This window comes from Pezoporus flaviventris, unplaced genomic scaffold (assembly GCF_033815535.1).
Source record: "Pezoporus flaviventris isolate CSIRO_AGI_PZ_B2104156 unplaced genomic scaffold, CSIRO_AGI_Pfla_v1 ptg000040l, whole genome shotgun sequence".
NCBI classification, from domain to species: domain Eukaryota; kingdom Metazoa; phylum Chordata; class Aves; order Psittaciformes; family Psittacidae; genus Pezoporus; species Pezoporus flaviventris.
The window spans coordinates 9,993,862-10,004,242 of record NW_026892588.1 but is presented as its reverse complement, the minus strand read 5'-3'; positions in this window follow the sequence as shown (position 1 = coordinate 10,004,242).

The window sequence follows — 10,381 nt, the reverse complement described above, 5'->3', positions numbered from 1 at the left end:
TTTAAAACATGCTCACATCTTTGCAGGACAACCATGTCCTTGGTACATTTTAACTATGGAATAACATTGGTTGTCCTTGCTTTTATAAGAAGCTAGGGAGAAAGTTATTTATGATCTTATTTTCCTCCTTTCTAAATGCAAATTATTAATTCAAGGGAAGATGTGTAATTGTTTCCTGATATTAGGTATTTTTTGGTGTGCTCACACCTGAATGCTAGCAAGCAGGCCTTTTTTCCATTACACTTTGGAAAGAAAAACAAATTTCAGTGGGCCTGTATTTGTTGAATACTGATTAAAGTAACTAAACAGAATTTAGAGTTTTCATGGGAAATAAGGTATAAAATGTGACCTACTATGTTCAACTATTTCCTGTATCTTAGAAGGCGATCACCAGATTAAATTGTAGCTATGAGAAAATACAACTCATAATGCAAATCATAGAATAATGTGAAAGGATTTATTTGTGTTCTACCAAACCTGGAATACAGCAGAAGTAGTAATATACACATGTAATGAATGACCCAAATCTGCTACAAAACAAGTCATGCATGTGTATATCAACTTACCCCAATGTATGATATTTAAAGGGTCTCCTCCTAGTCCTGAGTAAAACCAAAAGAAAAGGTGATCTGTGATTTCTGTGGAAGTCAGTTTAAGCCTGGGGATGATCCTACAGGAACAAAATTAGGACAGTTTGGGTGATCCCATAGGCCAGATTCACAAAGATGCCTAATTCTTCTGGTTTGTGCCATTAGGAGGAGACAATCTTGTTCTTCAAGAGTTGTGGTTCCCATCAGGAAAATCTGTCTTTCCTTGTATCACCACTTTTCAACATGGGAAACCTCAAGTGGCTTACTATAGCTTGATTTCAGCATGCTGTTTGTCCTGGGTTCAGTAGTAGCAGTCATTTTTCTCTTTCTTAGTAGCTGGTGCAGTGCTGTGGTTTTGACATTTGGCCTGGGAACAGTGCTGATAACACTGATGTTTTTAGTGGCTGCTCAGTAATGTTTATTCTGACCAAGGACTTCGTGAGTCTCATGCTCTGCCAGGGAGGAGGGGAAGCCAGGAGGAAGCAGAGACTGGACACCCAACCCAAACTAGCCAAAGAGGTATTCCATACCACAGCACATCATGCCCAGGCTGTAGAACTAGGGGCAGTTACCTGGAAGGGCTAGAACACTGCCAGGGCTGGGCTGGGTATTGGTTGGCGGGTGGTGAGCGGTTGTATTCTCTTCCCTTGTTATTTCCCTTCTCATTATTATTACTGGTGGTAGCAGTAGTGGTTTGTGTTACACCTTAGTTACTGGATTGTTCTTATCTCAGCCTGTGGGAGTTACAGTCTTTCCATTCTCCCTATCACTCCAGGAGTTGAGGGAGGAAGTGGGGGAGTGAGTGAATGAGGTGCGTGGCTGGGCTTAAACCGTGACACTGTTGATAGGCATCCCTATGCTATTAATTCGTATGACCCAAATCCAACAGATACCATGCCCATGATGCCTAGACATCTAGTGTCTTGTGGTGGCTGAAACTCGGATTAAGACTGAGACAATGCTGGGAAGTGGGGAAAAGAGGGAAACTATGAATTACATCTGCAGCTTTGAAAGAGGGCTAAATGGATTATGGGCTGCACCAGAGAAAGGAGAATTGGTTGGACTGAAGGCAGCGAACTGGAGTTTTGTGACCAAAACTGTGACTTTTCATGTGGGCCTAACCAGCGTCTGCTGAGAAAGACCTTGCTATTTTCCTGACTGTATTGTATTGGTTTTGGGCCGTTTTAGTTCGCTGATACCTAGAGGTCACTTGAGAAATGGACCTTGAGCAGTATGCTCACAGAAGGGCATTTTACATTGACAGCTTGCTGTATCTCTGTGTTGACTTTAAACCACCCAGCTCTGTACCTAGCTGTGATTTCCCACCACAGTACAGGGTTTAGAGTGAGTCTGGATGCTAGTGAAGAGCAGCCAGGGAGCTGTGCTTGAACATTACTCTGAAAGAATAAGGGATTAGTGGCGGCTAGTTAATCATCTTCTTAATATGGTCAGCTGTTGCTGAGGGAAGTGTGCAGAGCTTCAGCCTTCTCAAAGAGTCCTTCATTGCTTGGCTGTTGCAAAAGAGGGCAATGGTTTGAATTATGGCAGGCTCAGGGCTTCTACAAGATGAGCTTAAATGCTCTAACGGTGCATTTCAGTCTTCAGAAAGCTCTAATTGATCTTTGATGCAATAAGCTCAACTCTTGAATCTGATAACTCCATCTATAAATCTGATAACCTATCTTTGTTGATAACCTCAAGTGCTTGAAAGGAGACAAGACTAACGTTTGTTGGCAGCATTTGTCTGTACTAAAGACCCTTCTCCACTGCTATCCTGCATGTCCTCTAGTGTGCAGTGTGTGGACCATGGCCCATAAACATCTGAGCAGGCCCTTTGAGGGAGGTTGGAATTGGTGACTTCAGTGTCCTGTGCCAACCCAGGATCTTACTGCTTCTGTTGAAGCAGTAGTAGAGTTGCTGGACTTTCTGTCCATCTCTGGTCAGAGACACTGCTGAGGAATTATAATTAATTCAACAAGACAAAGAAAGCAAGAGAAGCAGAGGGATTAAAACTAGGGTTGAGTAGCTGGGAGTTGCCATTGCTCTTGTTTATGCTGAGTCTCTCCATGGGGAATGTTCTTCAGTTTGTCTCAGCATGCCGAGAGTCCTTTAAGTGAGAGGCTGCGGTTTACAGAGTCAACAGATTTAAGCAGGCTACGAATATTAATTATTAATTACTCTTGGAGAGTGCTATACATTAGATTGGTGAAGTAGTTAACATCTCTGCCTCCTCCTCCCTGCAGACACACTCTTGCTGTCAGATTTCTCTCCCTGACTAAGACCCCAGTGCTAGAATTAGGCCAGAAACTATTTTCCAGTTGAGTGGCTTTTAATGGGCTCTCCAGACTTGCTTTTTGCATTATCTGAGTGGAGTGGAGATATGTGGAGAGGCGAGACAGTGGGATTGATTCATACTGTAAGAAGTATTAGGGTTTTAACTAAGTGGGGCTTGGTGCTGCTCGAGGTTGTATCTCATTCTCCAGACGTGCCCACTAATTACCCACAACATAGGGCAGGGCTCTGCTCTGGAGAAGCCCATTTGTAGGACTCCTAAAGGAAGTTGTGTTTTTGATGAAAGGCACAGCTGTGGCCTTTTTTGAGTCATATCTTGTAGAGAGAGCATCTTATCAGGGGCTCAGTGTCCCTTGTCCCACCTCAACTGGGCAGAATAAATGAAGTGATGGTTTGTGTAATGAGGTTTGGCTATTGAGGCATGTCCCGGCTCTCTGCAGCTGTGAAGGAGGTGTTTGAGTGTTGCTCACAGATTTTAAAGTCATTAAGGTACAGATTCCTTCCCAGGATGTTCCTCTTTGTGTGATGCACCATGTCTTGGTTGGGATATGTGCTCCGTTAAGTTCATACCTTCTTGTAATCTGAAGTTTTGTCCACGTGAAGGGACTTGCCATGGGAGAGGAGTGCCACAAGGGAAGGTACTTTGGTATTATGTTGGGGGGGTCTCCTGCTGAGCTAAGCCAGTCTGAGTCTGGGCTGGTGGTGTCTTACAGCAGTGGATGGTAAGAAACATTCCAAAATTAGAAGTAAGCCAACAGCAAGCTTCAAGTCCTCCCTGGTGGCTTCACTGCATGCTCCATAGCTGTGTGAGGAGCTCAGCCCTGCTTCCCTCTTCTCCTTTCCCTCACCCACGCTTCAGACACCCATCTCAGAGCAGTGGCCTGGCTATGGAGCTGGGGGCTGAGCAAAACTCTGCAGGTGAGAACCCAAGCAAAGGATGAGCCATGAGTATCTGGGGAGATGCAGCTTCCCATTGACTCCAGCTCTTGAACTGTTTGGGTTCCTCCACCTCCCTGGATGAGTCCCTGGCATGGCAATTTGGGATAAAGCACAGTCCTAATTACAGGAATCACTCAAGCAGCAACAGAAAGGGCAATGGAAAAAGGGCTTGGGAGCTCCTTCTGCAAGAGGAAGGACTATTGTGATCTGTTAGCAACTGACTTGTTTCCAAACACCTAGTATGCTTTGTTCGTGCACTGTATTAAATAGCCTGCAGAATTTAATTCCTCTGGGAAAAAACCCAAACCAGAGCAGCCTCCCCACCCCCATAGTGCGGCGGTGTTGTAATTGGGCTGTGACAAAGCTGAATGTCTCCTGATCGGGGAGGGGTTGCTGTTTGTAATTCTGCGTTGTATGAGCGAGGCAGTGCAATCCTCTGTCTAGGCAGACAGTTTGGCAGGGAAAGTCACAGCTGGGTGATTCCAGCTCCCCCAAGCCAGGGATTTTAGAGTGAAAATGCTGACAGATCTGCAGCAATAGCAGGCAGGACTCTCATAATTTATTTTTAATGCCATGCTGTCTTTAACTGTGCAATTTCCTCCAGGGTGTTTGCTTTGAGATTGCAAGATAATTACATCTCAGAAACCAGGCTAATTACAGTTAACAGCCTGAAAAAGTGAAGGCCCCCATTTCCCCCCTTCTCCCCCCTCCATCCAGGTTTTTCCACCAGCTTTCCTTCTGACTGCCCTTTCACATGGTGGCAGCACCGGAAAGGAAGTTGTTTTGGCACGGTGCTGGGACGTTCCCTTCCGCTCTTGCCCCATGGAGGTGACGCCCCATTGATTTGCGTTGGGTGGGGACGTGGCAACCGCTGCCAGAAGTCTGATGGAGAACTGGATAGTGGGAAGGTTGTCACTGGTGTGATGGGGAGGAGAAGGTAACACTTGTGGGGAGGACTGGGAAAGGATGGTGCCATGGTCAGTGTATCAGTGCCCTCTGTTGGGTAGACCAGCCTGCTTAGCCATGTGCATGTTGCTCTGTCGAAGAAGAGCGCTTCCTTCAGGCAAGTGGAAGGAAATACTGTATTTTCCAGGCCTCACTATGTGTGAGCTACGTCCAGCATTGCGTACGCATACAGTTAGCTGGAGAGCACGCTTTATCCCTTCAGCTTTCATACCTTAGTCCATCCGTTCCCATTATCACCTTGAGTTATGCAATTACATGCAGGGCATGAAGTATGTGTTGGCAAACCTTGGGCTGGGATTGACGCTGGGATCCTATCATGACGTCTGCTTCAGCCTTCCCCTGTCCCGCACTGAAAGGTGCTTCCCCACTCCTCCTGCTGCTGTGCTGTTTTTTCTCCATCTAACATAGGCATTTATTTTAGCGATGGTGGGGTTGTAAGTGTGGTGAATTTGTTTTTATAGGACAGTTTATACCTTTATTAGTCCAAACGGAAGGAAAAAAAACAACAACCAAAAAAATCCAACAAGTGTGTTGGCTTGGAGTCTCATGAGACAAGAGCAGCATTTGCATCCAAGATGTGTTCTTGTTTCTGTCTCTATCAACTGGTCTAATAAAAGCTCCTAATGTTTCCTACAGGCCTTGTTGCCTTAATTTATGAGTTTGGTCAGGGACCAGGAGCCCACTCGGCTGTCAGAAACACGGAAGGGTGGGAGGAATGTTAATTTTAATGGGAACACAGTGTGGCAGAGCAGTCAGAGCTTCCTAGGAAAGAGGCATGTGCTTTCCCCAAGAGCCCAGGCATGGCAGGCTGTGGTCCGGGCCCTCATGGTGTTTCAGCAGGCCTTGGTTCTCCTTGCTCAGGATGAAGTGACCACAGTAGAGCTCCAGCACATTAACTGTAATGCTCAGTGCAGCCCATGCTCCTTTGGAAATAATTCTGAAAGCTTTAAAGGCTCACCCTGCCTTGAACATCGCCTTGCTCTATCACAATGTGGTTGCCAGGCTCTGTAGAGAATGACAGCAAAGCTTCAAAGCAATGCAAAACCCCCTCCCATCCTCCAGCAGCCTCAGATGCTGCCTGGCAGTGTAAGCAGACGCTTGCTTTTTCGTGTTTTAACACGATCTGGAAGGTTGGCCCCTAATTCTTGCAGTCTTAAAAAATAATTAATTTTCTCTTTTGGGATTCCAGATCAAGGATTAATTGAATGATTTATCCTTTTTTTTTTTTTCCTATTGTTTGTTTCTAATGATTAAGGTGATAGTTGTAAAATGTTAACAAGTTCTGGTAGAAACGTGATCCCTGGGAACTGTTTTACCGTGAATGAAATACCAGTGAGATTGATTTAGCAAAGCCAGTTGAGTTGCTGTGTCTTCAAAGATAATCTTAGTTCTGCATGAAGGGCCAGATTTTCAAGAAGTATTTAGGCCTAACTGAAATCAGGTTTTTAAGCACCTTCAAAATAAGAGAAGCTTCCATCTGTAGGGAGTGATAATACTGTGTGTTAAGTCAGCCAGTGTGTGAGACCTCACTTTTTTGGCTGCATAATCTTTTGAGGCGGATCATTTCCTCTGGCAAACCACTGAGCTTGCACGGAGTGATTATTCTATGAATAAAGCCTTTCCTCCACTGGAAACAGCCTGTTTCCCTGGAGGTCACTGCGGCTTGTAAGGGTTGAAGCTGCTGACAGCTCCATGGGTGCTTGATGTGGTGGTATTTTGGTTCGGCTTGGTATGGGGCCCATGGCTTTGCATGGAGATAGAGCTTATGGTGTTGCTTTGGCTCGTTTTGCTTTGCTCTCCTTCTGCTTCGTGTTTGCTGATCTACAAAGCATTTACTCCTGGCAATTATTCTGATGAGGCAGGGGGTTATTTGAAAGCTGCGAACGGAGCTTTCTGGGGAAATGTCTTCAAAGGATGATCTTCCAACAGAGGCTGTAATTGTTTAATGATTTTCTATATGGATTTCTGTGTGGGCTGCTGTGGGACAGCCAGAGCTGTTCTGTCAGCAGAGAGCTTCTGCTTGTGCTTCGTCCTCTCTTCCCCTGGCACTCGGTGACTGGTCAGCTGATTTCTGGGCATTGTTGTAGTCTTTTTATATACATTTCCCTTGGTTTTTACTGCTCTATGTCGGATCCAAACCTCCAAACTTGTCACATTTTTTTTCCAGTTAAAACAGTTGACTGTGCACAAATGTGTGGTCTCTCGCTTTGCCTCTCTAGCATCCTTAGTCTGCAACACTGCAGTAATGTTGCTTTAACAACCAAAACAGGGTGGGGGCAGGACCTCCAAGCCATCAAGTCCTGCTTTCTGCTGATGCAGCCTCCTGTCCCTCTCCTAGGCTGAAACACCCCTTCATATTGCATTGGCTTTTTCCTGAATTGTTTGGACAGTGAGAAGCCTTATTTTAGTTTCTCACTTAAATTTATTCATGGGTGATTTGTGACCTTTTGCTGATGTTGTCCTTTCACCTTAAATAGCACTTTCTCTTCCTTCATGTTAAACCTCCTTATACATGGAGAGAGAACAATTTTATCACCTCTCCACCTTCATTTTCTTAGACTAACAAGTCAGGCTTTCCTAGCAGCTGACTCTTGTAAAAGGCCACCTTTGCTCTGATGGTCTGGATAGCTTTCCTCTGAGCCAGTTCCAGTCTGAGCTCACCATCCTTGACCCCAATTTTGGGTTACAAGGGTTGCACTGCTTCACGTGCAGTCTCACCAGACTCTGTACAGTGACCCGTTGCCCACCTGAAGTACATGCAGATGCCTAAGAAGCCCCAGTGTTTACATGGGGCTTCTGTAACATGCAAGACCATTGTGTTTGAGGAATGGGATTTTAAAAGGTTTGATCCCTTTCTCAAGGAAGTCATAGTTGAAATTCCTATTGATTGCAAAGGTGTGTGTCCAGGACTGAATAAGTCTCATTGCTCAGTGCAGAAGTGGTGAATTCCTCTTGACGTGATAAATCACGTGCTAAAGGCATTGGTATGTCTGATAGAGAGCTGAGACGAGCAGGCTCAAGCAGGCTCTAGCAGGCAATGACAGTGTGGAGCCAGGGACAGGTCTTCTCTTCCTGTCCCCTCGGCTTTGCTCAGGGAGTAAAGAGAATATAAAAATTGTTAAATCCTTTTTCTTTTTTTTAAAGAAAGAAGAAAGAAGGCAAAAATGTACCCTTGTCTCCCTGACGGACGGAGGCAGGGCTTATGCAATGCGGAGAAGGACTCCAGAGGCCTGAATTCTGAGCAGGCAGAGAGATTTTGGACTCAACCAGTGCTGTGATCTGCATCTGAGCTGATTGAGTCCTTTTACACAGGTGGGAATGCAGGGAGTAGGCGATCAGAAGAGGTGCGGAGGGATGCTCCTTTCCACAGAGGCACGTGGTGCTGGGAATGGCTGTTGAGTCCCAAGGTTGGCTGGAGATCAACCAGAGATTCTGTCTTATGGAAACAGAATCCTTCTGTTTCCTGATCTGAGCCCCGTAACACAAAGCAGATGTAAAGGTCTAGTCAAGATCAGGAAATCTTTTGTGTGCAAGGTGGAGGCAAACAGCAACGCTGCATGCTGCCTGCCTGAGGAACCCATGCAGAGGGAAAATTAGGCAGCTCTGGGCCAGAGAGACCCGGCTCTGCAGGGGGAAGGGGTACTATGCCTGCTGTAAAGTGTAACCTGAAACTTGACTTTCTCAAGTGGTCCTGAGTTAGATAATGCCTGTGGCATGATCCAGATCTTCTACAGGGTCAGGGGAATGCTGCGCCTGATTCTGCCTCACCTCCATCATCTCCAGCTCTGCGCCGTGGAGGTCTCTTCTGTGAGCAGCTGCCTCCCGCATCACGGCACTGCAAGTTGCTAAACAAAGCAAGAGAAAATCAGGCACAAGCTGTGCAATTTGCAGATGATCTGTGTACCTGCTAGCTCGTAACAGATGTTTTCCTTTGCGTGACCATTTGTGAGTTTCTTTCTTGTCACAGTTTGTAGTAGCTGTAGTGCTCAGGAGTGAGTGATATCTTACACCTGCACAGAGCAGCATTTCTGCCTATAAACTTGCTTTGCAATTCCAGAAATCTCCCATTGCAAAGAATTTTATATCCAGTGAAAACAGTGGCAAAATAAGACTGCATAATCTTTTTTACATGGGCTTTGGGATAAAAAAGAAAAGAGAGGAACTGCAGAAACTGGATGGGTTCCATGTAATTTCATCTCATCTTCGAGGGGTGGCCAGAAGCAGGTATTGCAAAGGGAGGTTCAACAGAAGGCAAACCTGCCCTGTGTTAGACCTCCTCCATCACCACCAATAGCTGGAGAGTGCCTGCAATATTAATATCACTTTCAGCAGCAATGTTGGTATTTAGCTGTTGTAGCTCCGGCTATTCTTGTTATCCATGTACCTGCCTGCTTCCTCTCTGAAATGTCACAAATTCTTGGCTACGATAACTTCCCATGGAAGTTAGCTCCATAGTTTAATTATGTATTGTGGAAACCACGTGTTTCCTTCTGCAGGCCTCTGCCAGTGTGGTGTCAGCAGCACAGAAATGCTGGGTCAGTCATTGTAGGGTTGCTTCTGAATGGCAAAACATCACCACAGCATAACTAGTGCAGGCTCTGATTGTGCTTGGCTTTTCAGACAGGCTCCTAAAGGATAAAAGGACTGCAATTCCTCACCTCCAGGGCAGGTTGGCAGGTGTATGGGAATGTGATACCTTCCTATGGGCTACCCATAAGGGGAAAGGGGAGTCTGTCTCAGAAAGGCTGTCAGTTTTTCCTGGTTCCTTGCAAGCTCTGCCAGTGAACTGCCAGACTGGGATTTTGGATAACTGTGCAGCAAAAATTGAAATGAGCCAAGGAAAGTCTCACACTGAAGAGATGAGTTTTGCAGAGAGCTTTTTCCCAGGGATGTGGCACTCTCCAGGATAACTAAAGCCTTTTGATAGCTTAGGCTTGAGTCTTCAGGGATAGGTGCACTTCTGTGATGGGAGAAGGATGATCTGTTTGGGAAGCCAGTGCTTGTTCTGTTGCTGCACTGTGCAGTGACACTTCCAGAAATGCCTTTCTTGTCTGCTCTGGAGGCAGATAATGCTAAACCATGCAGATGACTTTTGGAAATTTGCTCCTATGTGCATTTTGCACTAAATTCCCATGTGGGCTTACCTGCAGAGATCTGTGGGAGCCTGGATTCCCCATGGGTGCTGCCAGAGCATGCTGCAGTCTGTCAGGAACGGCTGCTTACCATCTGTTGCAGAGCTGGGCAGTAGAGAGCAGGGGACTGTGACAGGTTTTAGCAATGTACCTTCAGGCACAGCATCCTCCAGTACAGCTCGGTCCATACAACAGGATCAGGCCTCTCACAGTAGCTAAGCTGAGACCAGAACATGCATTTCTTTTCTACATACAACAGACAAGAAAACTCTGTTGCATGCTGAAGGTTTGTTGTGCTGCCTACCATCCCCTGCCTCACAGTGTGACCTTGGCTTCATGGGGAATCTTGGAAACTGGGCAAAATGGGAATGGGCAGTCAGGTGTATTCTTGCACCCCCCAACTCAATGCCTCTTCTTCACATCACAGCGTGAAGCAGTCTACTGTGACAAGAAGTTCAAGGA